The sequence below is a fragment of the Silurus meridionalis genome, chromosome 4, assembly GCF_014805685.1.
Source record: "Silurus meridionalis isolate SWU-2019-XX chromosome 4, ASM1480568v1, whole genome shotgun sequence".
Classification (NCBI taxonomy): domain Eukaryota; kingdom Metazoa; phylum Chordata; class Actinopteri; order Siluriformes; family Siluridae; genus Silurus; species Silurus meridionalis.
This window is the reverse complement of record NC_060887.1, coordinates 485,352-503,747: the sequence shown is the minus strand read 5'-3', so window position 1 is coordinate 503,747 and position 18,396 is coordinate 485,352. Positions and strand designations below refer to the sequence as shown.

The 18,396-nt window shown below is 37.9% G+C and overlaps 1 protein-coding gene and 2 long non-coding RNA genes across 3 annotated transcripts in view; 1 reads left to right on the top strand and 2 right to left on the bottom strand.

Moving 5' to 3' along the window:
• Positions 1 to 18,396, top strand: part of LOC124384638 (eukaryotic translation initiation factor 4 gamma 3-like) — a 1,295,064-nt gene that overhangs the window by 1,154,240 nt on the left and 122,428 nt on the right. The gene's annotated exons all lie outside the window — the stretch shown is intronic.
• The window catches only part of LOC124384781, a 277,817-nt gene that overhangs the window by 167,870 nt on the left and 91,551 nt on the right, over positions 1 to 18,396 (bottom strand). The gene's annotated exons all lie outside the window — the stretch shown is intronic.
• LOC124384730 lies at positions 9,617 to 10,598 on the bottom strand. The gene is made up of 3 exons (XR_006925543.1): positions 10,489 to 10,598; positions 10,306 to 10,413; positions 9,617 to 9,795 (listed from the first exon to the last, which is right to left on the bottom strand). It is a non-coding gene; the product is annotated as an uncharacterized LOC124384730 (long non-coding RNA).

The window sequence follows — 18,396 nt, the reverse complement described above, 5'->3', positions numbered from 1 at the left end:
GCTCCAGACTGGTTAAAAAAGCCATATTCCTCATTTAACATGGAAAAGATGTCGTTGTTGAGCAAAGTGATTTCCTCCTCGTCCTCGAGCTGAACCTCACTGCTTGTACAGTCAGACCCATAGCAGGTGCTGTAAACAGAAGTGCACAATTTTAGCTGCATATTAAAGTAAATGAGTGGCGATTATGGTGATTATTTAAGATGCAGAGTAAAACTTCATTTGCATGTCATTCTTCTGAAACTGTTCCAATGCAGTTTACTAACTCACTTGGTCTGGCAGAAAGTCGACTCAGAAACAGAAGGGAAAAGAGGAGGATCAAAGCAGATGTCTTTAGGAGACAGCAGTTCTTGGTGGCTAAGGCCGGGGAACTGATCACTAACTTCAGGCACGAGGTCATGGACTGGTACTTCTTCTGGCATGTTCATGACTATGTGGTGGTTTGGTTGATGATCAGGTCTCCTCTGTGAGTCACTACTCTGCAAACTGCCTTTTCTCCTTCCCTTCTTTGGAAGCGGTTTATAAACCCAATCTACATGATAGAAAAGAAGAATTTAAAGAGTAAGAAGCGACATAAAAACAATAAAAGTGTCAGAATTGATGCGTTTGTTTTGTTATTTTGCCATTTGTCTATAAAGAAAGTTCACCTACCAGGAAACAACTGTTCGTGTTCCTGTTTAAGCCTCCATGATTCAGTGTAGTAGGGTTTCTTCTGTTCTTCACTCAGTTTGTTCCACGCGATCCCAAGCTGCATGCTGATCTCTGCAGAGCTGCTATTTGGATTGGCCTTGGAAAAGATGGGCGCTGTTTCCTCGCCCAAACCATGTAGGCATTCATTGGCCTTCTGATGTTGCCTTTTTTATCTCTGCACTTGGCAACGTTAAATTTATCTACAAAATAAAAAACAAACTTTAAGTTAAACAGAAATCATTATAAACTTCTAGTTAAAACAGTGAACAGAACAGAGTCATGCAAAACTGCACCAGTCTTAAACACACACAATGTTGTAGTACAAATATTTTATAAGTGCTGCATTACTCAGTCAGTACAAAATCATTTTATATTTCCTGCATGACAGATTGATATTTAATGTGGTTTTAGGAACTAAATGATAACTATATTTCATTGTCTCTGTACTTGTTCTCTGTACAATGACAATAAAGTTGAATAAAGTTGACAGCAGGAGAAGCAGCTGTAGCTGTTACCCGTCTTATTATCTGTCATTATTTCTCCTTCTTTCTTCTGAAAGTCGCTCTTTCTGGCTGAAAAATCTTTTTTGGTGTCTTGGAGAGCGGATTGTTCAAAACATTGACGCTTATCACTAAAAACAATTAAAAACATTTCAGCTGTTTGTTTGCGCTTCATTGCTGTGGTCAGTAAATGTTTGTGTTGAACTGCAGCACAACAAAGTTGTCATGACAATAAAAGCGAGTCCAGGGGCTATCAGAGATACCGACGTCACAAAAGAGGCGGGCTTCAATGATTCAAATGCAGACGCGGAAGCTGAAAACGGGTGGTGTTAGGACATGCTGAAGTGGTGTGTGATTGTAAACCCTACAGGAGTTCCTATAGCGCTCCTCTGTTTAGACACAGTAGGGTATTAAAATATTTTGAATTATATTATTTAATAGAAAACACGTGTTTGCAGTTTGGAATGTGATTTTGTTAGAAATGTGGGGTTTAATTTGGGGTGTAATTAATTTGTACTGCATGTGGTGACCTGTTGTTGTTATACTTAAAGTGACCATTAGGGGGAGTAGAAGTGCATTGAAAATAGAGAATGAGAGAACACGTGATTAGCGCGTGTCAGATGTGTGTTATGAGCTATTAGAAAAGAAATCATTCATTCATGCTACCTGGCCTCGCTTCCTTCTGTTTCCTGACAACACTGCACTTTTAACAGACTTTATTTCATTTTCCTTAGATTATTCATTATACTTACCTTCTCTGAACACAAACAGATTTTGTATTTAAACACATGGTAGTATTTATAGTCTCTGTTCATCCTTCAATTATAATCATCTACTTATTAAGACGTTTGTAAGCAAGAAATTATCATAAAAATAAAATAATCTGGTAAATTAATCACAAGGTAAATTAACTGTAATACATATTTTTTATTGAATACAATCAGGTCCAAAAATGTATTTAAAAAAGAAAAAACATTAATGAAAGATGTGATTGATTTTGATCTGCTGCCAGTCTTTTTACAAGCACTTAGTGTTTTCTCTACTGGTCCACGACTACACCATAATATGTATGGGATTTTTATATCTGTATTAAAATAGGAAACTATACTCCTATAAAATCATCTCAGCAGTATTAAATCTTTCTCAGTTATGAGAGAAATTTCCGTGATGCATAGGCAAACTAGTCCCATTGCCCCCTACAGGCGCAGAGGTATAATTGCATGTATATGTTACTGTTTAACATTACATGTTATGCAAAAATAAATCTTGAAAAAAGAGTGTATAATAAAAATTAACTACAAAAACAACTAATACACAATGTGGGCACACCTTCGTGGGCATCACAGATACACGCAAGCAGGTTCAAAACAGCACCCACTTATTCTATGCACTAATTGGTCTGTTGGCCTAAGAAGCCTACCTAAGTAAGTATTCAGGGCTGAAACAGTTGAGAGCCCACGGAAAGATCCTTTCTTTATAGTAGAAAGGGGCCACCTCCGGGTGAAGATCTGTGTTAGGCAATGACAGCCTCTGAAGGAGGCGTGGCAGGTGGATTCCTGACAATCTGACTCACTTGACTGTTTAGTTTAGCTCACCCTGATACCTGCTCTAGGTCTAAATCCTATAACTATATATGCATAGTTGTAACTAGACTCAGAATTTTTCTTATTCTCTTTGAATACATTATTCAGTGAGAAGAAACTGTTCTGTATACCTTATAATACTGCTAATAGATATACTGAACAAGCACTGAGAAATAAATGTCTCATGATGTCTTGGAGAGCGGATTGTTCAAAACATTGACGCTTATCACTAAAAACAATTAAAAACATTTCAGCTGTTTGTTTGCGCTTCATTGCTGTGGTCAGTAAATGTTTGTGTTGAACTGCAGCACAACAAAGTTGTCATGACAATAAAAGCGAGTCCAGGGGCTATCAGAGATACCGACGTCACAAAAGAGGCGGGGCTTCAATGATTCAAATGCAGACGCGGAAGCTGAAAACGGGTGGTGTTAGGACATGCTGAAGTGGTGTGTGATTGTAAACCCTACAGGAGTTCCTATAGCGCTCCTCTGTTTAGACACAGTAGGGTATTAAAATATTTTGAATTATATTATTTAATAGAAAACACGTGTTTGCAGTTTGGAATGTGATTTTGTTAGAAATGTGGGGTTTAATTTGGGGTGTAATTAATTTGTACTGCATGTGGTGAGCTGTTGTTGTGTTATACTTAAAGTGACCATTAGGGGGAGTAGAAGTGCATTAAAAATAAAAAAATGAGAGAGCACGTGATTAGCGCGTGTCAGATGTGTGTTATGAGCTATTAGAAAATAAATCATTCATTCATGCTACCTGGCCTCGCTTCCTTCTGTTTCCTGACAACACTGCACTTTTAACAGACTTTATTTCATTTTCCTTAGATTATTCATTATACTTACCTTCTCTGAACACAAACAGATTTTGTATTTAAACACATGGTAGTATTTATAGTCTCTGTTCATCCTTCAATTATAATCATCTACTTATTAAGACGTTTGTAAGCAAGAAATTATCATAAAAATAAAATAATCTGGTAAATTAATCACAAGGTAAATTAACTGTAATACATATTTTTTATTGAATACAATCAGGTCCAAAAATGTATTTAAAAAAGAAAAAACATTAATGAAAGATGTGATTGATTTTGATCTGCTGCCAGTCTTTTTACAAGCACTTAGTGTTTTCTCTACTGGTCCACGACTACACCATAATATGTATGGGATTTTTATATCTGTATTAAAATAGGAAACTATACTCCTATAAAATCATCTCAGCAGTATTAAATCTTTCTCAGTTATGAGAGAAATTTCCGGTGATGCATAGGCAAACTAGTCCCATTGCCCCCCCCTACAGGCGCAGAGGTATAATTGCATGTATATGTTACTGTTTAACATTACATGTTATGCAAAAATAAATCTTGAAAAAAAGAGTGTATAATAAAAATTAACTACAAAAAAAACAACTAATACACAATGTGGGCACACCTTCGTGGGCATCACAGATACACGCAAGCAGGTTCAAAACAGCACCCACTTATTCTATGCACTAATTGGTCTGTTGGCCTAAGAAGCCTACCTAAGTAAGTATTCAGGGCTGAAACAGTTGAGAGCCCACGGAAAGATCCTTTCTTTATAGTAGAAAGGGGGCCACCTCCGGGGTGAAGATCTGTGTTAGGCAATGACAGCCTCTGAAGGAGGCGTGGCAGGTGGATTCCTGACAATCTGACTCACTTGACTGTTTAGTTTAGCTCACCCTGATACCTGCTCTAGGTCTAAATCCTATAACTATATATGCATAGTTGTAACTAGACTCAGAATTTTTCTTATTCTCTTTGAATACATTATTCAGTGAGAAGAAACTGTTCTGTATACCTTATAATACTGCTAATAGATATACTGAACAAGCACTGAGAAATAAATGTCTCATGATGTCTTGGAGAACGTGAAACAACTGCTGACAGAAACAAAGTTTTTTTGAGAAGATTAAGAGTTTGTTTACGAGTGTTGAACACTATTTTGTTTTAGAAATGATTCTTGTATTGATTGTTGGAATTATACTTTGTATGTTGCCATGTTTGATGATGATGGTAAGACATGCCATAAAGGCCTCGATTGGAGTGGTGATGATGAAGGATTATATGCATGTAGGGAAAGAATTAAATGGAATCTGTATGTTTTTGTTTGTCTTTATCTTTTTATTTGCAGTTTATGTCACCGATTCTGTTCCCCGGATGAACATCCTATGTTTTGGTGTGTGATGCTGAATCATAAATGATTTAAAGTGGCCATTGTTAGTGTTAAGATGTTTCTCACACTATCTTTCCTTTGTCTGTTCAGTGTCTATAGAATATTTACGATGTTAGTCTGTAAGGTAAACAGGGAGTCTTATCTGGACTCACACATCTCCAGCTAGTATATCCTCTTGTCTAAACAGGAAACAAGTTTAGGACAGCCTTTTCTCTGTATGTGTATATATACGTTCTGCTGCCTGCAATAAACAGAAGAGGAAGAACGTGCATTCTGTGTGCTGTGTATTTCTTCTTCCCTGATATCAGAAAGGCACCACGGGCATAACAGATCGTATGGAAAACCTCTCCAAGAATTAAGTTTCGTTTGGGCATGATAAAAATCTAACAATAATATAATTCATTTAAATCTCATGCTATAGGTCTGGTATCTGCTCCAGAGTGTCATAATGCCTGTCATTTTGGATGTTATTATTAAGGTGCGTAGTCGATACATCAGGTTTTCCTTCACTGTGGCACACTGACCTGCTTCAGCACATGATTCCTTTATCCTGACACATAGCAGTGTAGGGAACAGACTACAGGCAGCTGCAGGACGTGATGACTGGCTTCTTGGTGACTTTAACAACATGTAAAAATTGTAAACATTGTCCTGATGTAGTCTATAATATGACATGTGACAGAGGCTTCACCCCTCAGATGCTCCTCACCTCCAGAAATGCAGATGTGGAGCTCTGGATGTCTCAGATGGAAGACTTCTATACCACCTGGAAAATGTGTGTAAGATTATCAGGGTGTGTGGTGTTTTGCACAATGTGGCACTGAGGACCAGTTTCCCTCTCCCTCCTGATCTCCCTCCCCCTCAGCATTATGACCCTGAGCCACAGCCCCCTGCCCCACAAGAGGGATATAAACTAAGTGGAAGAATCCATGAGGAGGTCATGCGGCGTTTGAAAGGAAGACAAAAATCATGGTTTAACAATTTTACTTTTGTCACATTTTCCCAAAGGTTTATCATGTGTATTTTAATTATTTAGTTTAAAAGCATCCTCCAGTTGAGAAACACTGATTTAGAATCAGGATTTAAATGATGTCGAACACTTCAATAAACAAGTGATTTAATATTTTAAATTTTTATTGATTTTATTAATTATTAATAATTGGACATGGAGAGGTTTAGCTTTCAGTTCCTGTCCTTGATGTCCAGACTCACTTGCCTTTTTATTCTCTCTTTTTTCTTTTTTTTACTGGAATGGGTGATAGTCGTCTGATCCAGTGCGGCAGGGGAACAGATATAGAACTGTGAGACTTCAGTGAAGACCACACCGCATCATGAAACCTCAAACCACCACTGTGAAGTCTCGATGAGAATACCATTGAGTCTGTTCCGATTGTGTGACATTTGCGACAAAGGATAGGACGACAATTCCAATCACGATGTTTCGCTGGTTCAGTTGTCCATAGAACAGAGCCACAGAAGGTGATAGTGTAGTACGTTACAAAGGTGCTTTGCATGACGAAGTCCGTGAAGAGAAATCCGTGAGTTCTCAGAGCAACCATTGAGCGGGCAGGAACTCCAAACGATTGGGCAAGGGTAATAGCCCTACGCACATGAAGGATACGGGTGATCAGCTGAAGTCCAGCAGTAAGATCATAGACAGAGTTCTGGATGGAATCTAGCCACATTCCATCTGGGGAGAACATGTCAGCGTGGTGCAGAATGTCCATCACCGGTCTGAACCGGTCCACATCAGTTTCCCAAACGAATTCGTCCTTTTCCGGAGGAAACCAGATCCATTTACGGAAGAAATTATAGCACCGTTCACCTAAAGGACAGGTGGGCTGCTCCAGGCACCACAGGCAATGCTTTTGAAGAAGAAGGAAAAAACAAGCATCGCAGGTAGGTCTAAAGGTGTCAAAGATGAAGCTATACCCCTCAGCACATGCTTCCATGTACGCACACGTGCCTTGATGCAGACGCATACCTTGCAAAGGCCACCTTTGTTCACCAGCTGCCATGTTCCTGCACACAGCATAAAATACACACAACAACATGATTTATACAGTATAATCAAAGAATCAGAATTAAAGCGTATAAAGGGTTTAGTGCTTTTGGTTAAGAGAAAACATTTGTTACAGTCATTTTTTCTCATCAACTAGGGCCATAATCCCTCCATCCAAATCCACATAGATGTTTTGATCCATATCTGTGGAGATGTTTTCTGTAGAAGACTCTTCACCTGTAATTTTATACACTGGGAGCTGTACGTATTGTCTAAACAATGACAAGGAATTCCACAACAGATAAAACATGACACGGCTGCAAGGATTATTAAAATTGTAGTCCCAGTCTGACCCTATTCTACTCTATTTATTAGTATATTATGTTCATTATACTTGGAGTAAACAGGTTACATGAGTTTGATTAAAATATGGGATAAATAGGTTAAATTAAGCTACTTCATTGTATCTGATAGATTCTATACTAATTATTAAATACATATAATGGATTAATATAAAAAGCTAAACTATAAAAGCTAATCTTAGCTAGCTAATGTCACTAAATAATTACTTTGTACTTTTCGAGTCTTCTACTAAATTGTCAGGAATCCCCCTGCCACGCCCCCTTTGGTGCTTGGGAACGCCTGCTCCTTCTCCCATGTGCCCCGCCCACATGGAGCTCCTCGATCGGGCTTCATTGAGAACACCTGAGGCATATTCACTCACTCATCACACCGCCGATATAAACCCCACATTCCCCCACACTCCGGCTCCTTTATTGCATGTTCCTGTGTGTTCATGGTGCCTTATGTGCGCACGCGCATGCGTTTCCCGCTACGTGCAGTTCGACCCGGACTCTCGCGCTCTCGCTCCGCGTGCACTCTTTCCAGGCGCACCGTGGATATTACTTTCCTTTTCCCGGATTCCCTCATTCGGATTATTCCTCAGACTCTGGACTATTGTGGGCCACCGGAATAATCCTTTCACAGCAAGTATTTGTGTTTTGTCTTCGCCCTTTTGTTTAAATAAAACTTTATTTATGTCATGTGGGAAACGGAGGCGGAAGCCAAAGTAACAGCAAATAAAGTTTTATTTAAACAAAAGGGCGATAGTCCAGCAGATTTACCAGGTACCTGTATGAAGAAATGTTCAATAGAAGTTGTAAATGTTCTTAGTTGCTGCTAATCGCTGCTGCTTCTTGCTGCTGTTTGTTTGTTTGGCGGTTGTCATGGAGATACTAGAATTTTTATGATGATTCTGTACACATCACTCTGGTGGGAGATTAAACCAAAAATTCAGCCTTAAAGAAAATATAACTGTTTTATCCTGTTTCTTTTGCCACATCTCATCTCTGAGACTTTTCAGATGTTGCTACACTGAAAACTAAATACAGATCTCAGCTCAATATTGAACATGACTTGAGAGTGACAGTATCAAGTCTACAACCCCGTTTTAAAAAGATTTATGAAATGAATTTGCTCTATTTTGCACAAACTGCAAAGTGACAAAGTCCAAGAGATAACACAACGACACCTTTATTTTCTCTATTTTTGGTTTTGATGCTAGTTGATGTTCATTTAGAATTGGATAGTTCAATAAATTAGACATTTTTCAACTTGAAGAATTTTATTATCCTTTTTTGAGGTAACGGAGGACAGGTGGGTTTAAAAACCCACCCCTCTGAAGTGGTAAATGTCAGAAAAAGATTGAAAATCACTGCATTAAAACACAAACAGAAGTCACATTAGTACAGAATGGAGCATAAAGCACGTCCTGATAGTGCCGCTAGAGGGCAGTGTGAGACAGAGTTGAGGATGTGAGCTGTGTGAAGCTGGAGATCAATAGTCTGTTAAGGGGTGGGAAGAGGGGAAAAGAAGGGGAAGAAGGGAAAAGAGAAAAAAGAGAAAGGAAATGGATAGATGGACATTTATTATGTTTTTTGGCAGATCGATGTTTATAAATCCCCCAATAGTGCACAAAACTACTGATGATGTGAATGAAAATACATCACTTGTCACTCATGTTAATTAATATCTGTATGATTTGACTAATTTTTACAATAAAGGGGCATAAAATGGATTTATATTTATTTTCTTAATGTACTTATTTACCCTTTAACATTTTTAACAAAAGTTTAGTATGTGGGACATGTTTTGTATTTGTTAATTTATATTCTACATAATAATAATAATTATTATTATTATTATTATTATTATTATTATTATTAAGATGATAATGGGTTCAGCAGTTTCACAGAATAATTCATGAGTCACTGTTTTATGAACAATAAAACATTTTATTTTTAATTACTGAAAATGCTACAAAAATATTAAATGATAAATTATAATAGATGCAAACACAAAAATACAAATATTACAAAACTATGTATATATTAATAAAGATTATTTAACAATAGATATAATCAAATACAATGATAAAAAATCCCTAATTGGGATTAAAACAACAACCTGATCATAAATAACTATAGATTATAATAGTAGTAAATCCACACAAATAAACAGTAAAATGAGTCGCTCAGAACACCAGCAAGAAATAATTAAAGGAGCAGAACTGGAAGAAACAGCAGGACTGGATGCAGATGAAGGACTGGATGAAGGAGATGGACTTTGAAATCCAGGCTGTAAAGACACATATTGTATATTATGAACTTAAACATAATAATGATGATAATGACATATAAAGGTCTTCTTAAATGACATAAAAGTGCAGGCTGTATAATGTGGGGGTGGAGGTAGGGGGCGCTACAGCAGTAGGAGTGGAGTAAAGCAGGTGGAACACTTGCAGCAGGTGGAACACTTACGACCTGGTAAAAGAACAATAAAGAGTGTGGAACACAGGTTTTATTTACCTTTTAGTCTTGATATTTTTTACAGATTTAAATAAGAAGAAACATTGAAAATCTAACATTCACACATTAATATGTTTAATCCACAATCATCTCTGTACACTAGTGAGAGTCTGAGGGCAGAAGTGAAGTGAAATGAAGATCTATAAATATAACACACTTTAACACACTTGAGCAAAAACCAAAGTCTTTACACTGATCTCAGTGCTTCCACTATTTGATCACTGGATGAGAAATGGAATAGATAAAGCAGATATTGTTCTATATGATTAGGGATGTAAACTGTAGCAGCGGTGCGTGAGTGGAGGTGTGAGGAAACTCTGGCGGGCGCTAAAGAGAGGATATTAAAAATAAATATTGCAACAAGTATTTCTGCATCCCACAGCAGAGGACATTTAAAGCACATGAGTGTGGTCACAAATATAGTTGTGCAGGTCCACAGTGACGTGACATGAAAGAGATGATCACCTGAAAGTCTGAAATGAACACTTTAGGAGGGTGGAATCCACAAAGACGTTTCTGTGGTCCACCGGAAAGTTTCGACTGGTCGTGGACCTGCACTGGACATTTCTCCCTCTGTACAAATAAAGACCTTTAGGTTATGGTACCTGTGTTTAATCATGTTCTCATACACATTTTGTCTGCACAAACCTTATAAAACAGATCCAACCATTTCTTCTGACTAGGAGCAGGTGTGTTTCCAGCTTCAGAGCCAAACCCCAGTGCTGACAAACCGCCACAGACGAGACGTCCACTCATCGCCCTCACCGCAGACGAGACGTTCACTCGTTGTCCTCTAAAGCCTTGTGTGAAACAAACACAAACAAACAAACAAACACAGTAACGTAATGAATGTACAACAGTTTCTTTAAATATCTTGTTTTTAATATTGTACATCATAATAGACGACAGCATGAAAGTGATGCAACATACTGCACTGATGAGCTCAGGAAAAAAACACATTAATGTAAATGTAATGCACGTATGAGAAACATTTTTTACAGATACTTGAATCTGTTGTTGTTGATGTCAGTAATTTAGTACATAATAAGAGACATTATGTTTTGACTGCGGCCCGTGTGCTGGTGCTTTCATGTAACAGGGTGGAGCCGTAATCGCTGAGTCTCGGCCGTGTGCGTGTGTGGTCACGTGACAGCACATGGTAAAATCCTCTCGTTTGTCAAACAGGGCGGTGAGACCCTCAGTCTAAATATCATGAGATGTAAAACAGTTTTGCATCTTTCACACTGCGCTGAAACAAATAAACCCCTTTGGATTTCACATCCAACACCTTAAACTCTCGGCCATTACATTAAATCTCATTAAAAAGTCATCATGTAAGAGTTCTTGCCTCAGCTGAATACCGCACTTCCTAAATATTCTGAGTTAATGCTCTGAATGTCCTGAATAATGTGTCTGATTTTAACCGAGTGACAAAAAAAGAAACCAATACACTGCAATACGTCACGCAGAGCAACATGTTGTTCTACAGACACCGTATTGTTCCTGTTGTCGTGTAGTTCCTTGTGTATGATGTAAGACTTGGTGGCAGCAACGTCCAAGAATTTTAAAAGATCTTTCTGAACCTCTTCGTTCTTGTGGCTAACACTTCATCTTAGGGTATTTAATTCCTTCCCCACATTGGACAAGAAAAGCTTTTGCACTGGCGCACTGAGATGACAAAAGTTTGTGTTTATCACGGTGACACCACTAAATCTGATCCACACAAAACGGGGGTGGAAATGTGTACGCCACGCCCACACAAACGTTACAGACACGTTCCACACAAACATTACAGACACGTTCTACACAAACATACAGTGGGTACGGAAAGTATTCAGACCCCCTCCGATTTTTCACTCTGTTATATTGCAGCCATTTGCTAAAATCATTTCAGTTCATTTCTTCAAAATCTGTGTTTTTCTGTAAATATGGGGTGCTGTGTGTACATTATTGAGGAAAAGAAATGAACTTAAATGATTTTAGCAAATGGCTGCAATATAACAGAGTGAAAAATTTGAGGGGGTCTGAATACTTGCACCACTGTATACAATCAATACATAGATAGATACATACAATCAATAGAACCACATGGTATTAAACTGAGCGTTTGTGTGTGTGTGTGTGTGTGTGTGTGTGTGTGTGTGTGTGTGTGTGTGTGTGTGTTTTGTTGTTAATGTTGTGTCCTTGTAGATCTGGTCTTTACTCACAGATGCTGAAGGAGCTTTTACTGAATTCTAAACTTGTGCTGGTTTCTCCTCCACAGCTGGAACTTGAGCTGCAGCTGGTTTCTCCTCCACAGCTGGAACTTGAGCTGCAGCTGGTTTCTCCTCCACAGCTTGAACTTGAGCTGCAGCTGGTTTTTCCTCCACAGCTGGAACTTGAGCTGGGTGGTGGTACATGGCCGTTCTTAGTTGGTGGAGCAATTTGCCTGGTTAATTCCGATAACGATCGAGACTCCGCATGCTAAATAGTTACGCTGCCCTCGCGGTCGGGCGCCCAACTTCTCAGAGGGACAAGTGTTTGGACTCTGGATGTGGTGGTTCCTCTCAGTCTCGCGCTCCTTACGAGACTTAAAGTGTTGGATGGAGCTGTAACACAACAGAGACACTGCTCTTACACACTGCTGTTAGTCTTTATGCCGACACCAGCAAAATTACCCCCTGATGCTGACTGAAATCCCCTCATATGACCAAACCCACACTTTATATTAATAGATTTCACTTTATAGCTGTTAAAAGTTTGTCAAGATTCTCTTTTGCCAAATTTGCCACGTCTTGAGATTTAAATTGGACACATTCATAACTTTTTGTCTCCGTCTTGTAACGGACAACCTTCAGGAGAGACGTCGTGTCAACACACAATTCATATGTAACAGATCTGATACAGGACTTTAGTAAATAAAACGTTTGGACCCCCTGGTCTAAAGGGTCTACTATATTCTACTGCTACTTACACACTTAGCAGCTACCTGATGTTCAATAGTAGAAAATGTTTAATAGAGCGACTGTACGACTGCTGGAACAGTGACTTTCCAAACTGTATGGGATTTTATTCTCTTTGAAACACTGAGTTTATTATTTATTTTTAGAGCTGCAACAACTAATCTAATCAATAATGAAATTGGTTGTGAGTGAATGCTGTGATCCTCATCATGTGAAAATGGTGTAGTTTAATGAAGTGTTATTGTGTAAACTGTTTGTTTGTAACTTCGGGACTCACACTGGATCTGTTCTGTCGTGACTCGCGAGCATCAGGTTGCGCAATCGACTCGATCACATCATCATGATGATTTAATTAAAACGGTGCGAACAAACACTAAATCTAAAAGCAGTAAATAACAGCATTTGTACACTGATGCATATTTTTCCCTTTTTTTTTATACATTAAGTCTGTTAACTTGCTGCGTTTCTCCATTTCATTCTCTTTTTATAGCATTTGTCTACAACAGTAACTTATCTGTTCTAAAAAGTGATTTACTGCGGCTTTACTACGTTCAAATGCTTGTTTTCAATTTTTAAATATTTAATGTATACATATCATTTCATTATTATACAACATTTATTTATTATATATTCTAGATGTTTATATTTTCACAACTAAACAAAATTACTGTAGTTTTTTAAACAAAAATGATTAAAAAAAATGCTATAATATTTTATATAGATTTTTTTTAAGTATGTTTGCCAACTTGCCATCTGTAAAATACAATACAAATGTTGATTTACACAAATTGCTTCATCTTTCATACTTAAATGATTTTGTATGATTAATGATATACAGTTATAATAAACAAAACATCTAATTAAAAGTTTGTTTTTTATCCAATTAATCTAAAAAAATCATTAGATTAATTGATTACCAAAATAGCTAGTTGCAATATTTATAATTATTGTAATTACAATTATTATTGATAAACAAATCCCCCATAAAAGCCTCAAACAGGTGGAAAGGTGATCAGGAGCATCAGTACCGAGTGAAGAGAAGAAAAGTGATCTGTTCCTCATTTATTGTCTAATCCTGATCATTAACATCAAATTCATGGACTTGCAGGAAAAAATGAAAAAAAGAAATGTTGCAGTGAGCAGAAATGGAGCTTTCGGCTAATAGTGTAGGAGAACATCATCATTAGCCTCATGCTAGCCGGGTTCGCTAGCGCTGTTTTTGTGTTAACTAGTTTCTTGGAATATTTGACACAAATTGACCAAAAGACGAATACATTCAATTATTCTTTATAACGATATTTATAATTTATTTATAGCTCACTAAATGTAGAATATTTAACCTGAGGATGAAACCTATTGAAGCTAAGATTAGTTAGCCGGCTAGTTAGCCTAGCTCAGTGGTTCTTAAAGTGTGAGTCTCGGTGTTGAAAAGAGAATTAAACCCATAAAGACTAGAAAGTCACCGTTTCAGGGGTCTTACAGTCGCTCCATCCCGGCAGAGGGTCTTCATCCTCCACCTGGAACACGGAGTTTCTCCCGGAGCTCATTACTGATGATGCAGAGTAGTGATGAGTCGGTTATGAACGATTCCTTGATTCTGAACGAGTCTTTAATGTGACTCAGAAGAACGATTCGTCTCTAAGAGTGATATTTTCTACTGGACGCTGCTCGCTCATTTTCATAAATGAGATTCAAAGAACCGAGTCACTAAAATGATCCGATCTTCCCATCACTTTTACAGCAAAGGCGTGTTGATACTAGAAGCTCCGCCTCTCTGGTTGCGTCCGCATCCGTGATTGGTGCAGCAATTTTCCATTACACACTAATCAATAGAAACCAAAACAGAACAACAGTGGTACTTTGACCTACGAGTGCATTAATGCACGAGTTTTCCGAGGTACGAGCGGTCACTGGTCGATTTCTTGCTTTGTTACGCGAGCAAAAATTGAGGTACGAGCTCGAAACGCCGCTGCTAGATGGCGAAACAAAGTGAGAAAGCGAAGATTGTGACTAAAATTAAGATAAGCAAAGAAGAAAAGTAAAAATTTAAAGTTTAGGGATACGTAGTGTACAAGAGTGATAGAGAGAGTAGCAAAAAATTGAGTTTTCCATCCTCCGCCGCTTATCACCCCCGCACCACTCCGGGCATTTTCTTTAGCTAAGGTCATCTCATCTCCAAGGAAAATACACTGAATAAAACCTTATTATATCTTTACATACTCTTTCTATTATGTTTTATACAAGATTTGTTATTTAGAAATGTATTTTCCTAATTTAATAAAATGAAACATAAAAACGGGGGGTCATTTTGAGGGTTGGAAAAGGTTTAATGCCATTTTAAGTGTTTTCAATGGGAAAAATTGATTTGATGTGCGAGCAATTTGAGATAGGAGCTCATCCACGGAACGATAAAACTCTTAGGTCAAGGTACCACTGTACACGCCACAAAGCCATGCCCGCTTCCATGAAAACCAGTACACAAACAACCTCTTTTTCTGGCGACCGGACAATCAAGACTGCTTGTGAATAATTTTTGAAATATTTAATAAAAACACACTTTATATAAAAAAAGACAATTAAGTTTCTATTACTGATTTTACTTTATTTATGCTGATTATTTTCCTGTAATATCACATTCCCAATGTATTATCTATACTGTAGAATTGTCTGTCATGTCATTTGATCACATTTGATCCATGTAAATCTCTGTAAACAAAATCAACAAGTGATAAACTGCACAGGAAAATCTAGTGTTCTATCTAAATCTTTTCTTTTCCACAAAAATGCTTTAAATGCTTTATGTATTAAAAACCAGCTTCTGCCTTCAGTGTGTAAGAGAGTAAAAGCACATTATTACTGCATGATACAATTCTGTCAAATCAATTTGATCTTAGCATAAATCACCAATGTAAACATTCTAATGAACCTACATGTGTCAGGTAGGTACATGTGTGATAACAGTCAGGAGTTTGAGTCTGGAAAACTGTGTGCTTGTGTGTCAGTTGTCAAATCTCCTCTCCCAGGAAATCAAACCCAGACCATCCTGAGAGCAAAGAGAGCTGCATCAGACATGCCCCCACCCAGTGCTGCTAAAAAGCCTCGACTCGATGCTGCAGCTCACAAACACACAAAACAATCCCTCATCACTAGTGCATTAAAAACACTGCAGGATTCCTGTGATGAGGTTTTATCTCCAAACTGGATTGATGCACTACTTGAGAAGATCAAGGTGGAGAAACAATCTATGGGACATGAACTCCTGCAGTCTCTCTGTAGGGTTTATGTGGGATTGTGTCAACAGTGAGGAGACTCACATAAAGCACATGCCTTTGCCAACAGACTTCTTAAAGAAGGTGAGATTATATTGACATTTCATTATATATTTACTAAAAATGATCCGGACAGTGATATAAAGAAGCCAATTGTGTTCTGTTTTTGGTTTTGTGTTTCTTCCTATAAAGTGTATTTTAAATCTGTGGTATCGTTTTGTTTCCTTCACAGACTCTTCTGAAGCCCCAAAACTGATAATGGTCATGGTGACAGCATGGCCAAGTGTTTTCTCCTGTAACAGCCCTTCATGCAGAGGCGTTCACATCGTGTGCAGAATGAAGGCATACGGAAAGATTTATTATTTGCTCAGCAAATCTCTGCACTGGGATACGGTAAGTAGCTGATTCTCATCACAACAGTCATCAGAACAGTCATTAAACATCGTTTTTCAACTGGAATTTTCATGTGTTTTACTGCACACTTAATCTACTTTTAATGACCAATGTCCATGTGATCTATGGAGCACATTCATTATAAATTCATGTTGAATTTAATTGATATTTCATTTTTTTCTTAAAAAAATTGTTTTAATTGTGTTACTGTCTGATACATAAACCCTTTAGTAACGTGTGGTCTTTTGCATGTGTATTTAAAATCTTGGGGTCATTTGGAGGTCATTTTCTAGGACTCCTCCTTACATAAGAGTAATAAATGGAGGTTATAAAAAGAGCAGAATGCACAGTTAGAGCTCTACCTCAGTATTTCAATCATCTGCACTTGTGATTGCTTGTGACCTTTCAGTTATGATCAAATTATTGTAAACATTGTTTCATTGATCTGGTTTTTAAATAAATTATGTATTTTCTGCCAGGAGCCTCCTGGAGACACCTACAGAGCCATCACCAGCACACTGAAGGCTCTTCTGAAAGACAAAAGTCTGACTTTCCAGAAGAGCAGTTGGTATGGTGATGATCTCTGTCCTGCTGCCTGGGACTACGTATTCAGCCTGGACCTTCTCTGTGCACAACTGGGCTGGATTTGGACCGTCTCCCATGTTATACGGTACTGAATGTGAAACTGCTATAACATGTTTATTAAACATTAGATAAATTGCAAACTGGCAAATGTGAGACTCATATGAGACAGTGTGTGTCCCAAATACTGCGAATTTTCCATACTTGTTGCATAAATGTACAATTGATAATATTCTATAACTGCCACAAAAACACTTAATATGTCCAATTTTTTATTTATCAGAAAAAGTGTGTGGCTCATCTTGAATACTTTGCTGAAACAAACACAAACAGAGGAAACAAAGTACAGAAACGTCTCTGTAGCAGCAATATTCAGGCTACTTGGTGAGTTTCCTGTGAATCCTGTTTTAGAGCATTATCTCACATTATTTCTGGATTCTTCTGTTTTTCACTCATGTTCTTTATCTCAAACAGGGCGACTTGGCCAAAATGGCTTTAAGGAGAACGTGGCAGCATCAGTGGAGGATCTAACAAAAAGCATAACTGGGTTCAGGGGACAAAATGGTATCGTTAAAGGATCAAATAAACACGTCCTTTATTAATCTTTATCTAATGTGTGTGTTTGACCGGAACACAGTGTGTGTTTAGTAAAGTTTTGTAGGACATTATGAGGACAGTATGACTTACGCTGTAGATGGAACCACTGCATGTTCCTGGATGGATGGAGGTAGGGCTTGGTGTGGCGGCTGCTCCCTGTCCACTGCTCAGCCATAGTGATACACAGTGACCTCCTGCTCACCAGCTTTCCATTCAACTCTCTGACATGCTCTCTGGCATTAGTGTCTTCATCCAGAGAGGAATATCAGACAAATCCAAAGCCTTTGGACCGTCCATTGTGCAGTACCACCTGTAGAAGTGAGTGAGGAGATACAGAAAGCAAAAACATGAGCATTACATCACTCTCATGTAGAAAACCATGAGAAATAACAAGCACTGTCTGTATCCCATAATATAAACAGAACAGCGGTGTTCTTTTATCATCAACGCTCTGGTCTCACTGGTGAATGAACAATGAAGCACTTTTATTTAAAGGTCATTTTCTGAGAGCAGAAACTTGCTGCAAGTGTACACTGGTTCTGGTATAATAGAGGATCTAATCCTAATTCCTACAGAAAACAGAACAAATTCAGCATCCAATGTTTGAGTGCATGTGTGTGTTTGCATTGCTGACTTTAATAATACACACTGATCAATCACTCAGTATTAAACCAATTATTACATGTGACCAAACACAGCTGTGACCAAAACCTGCTCCAGATCATGAAGGTCTCTATAAAACACACTGGAAATAGAATCAGAATAGTTCCTGT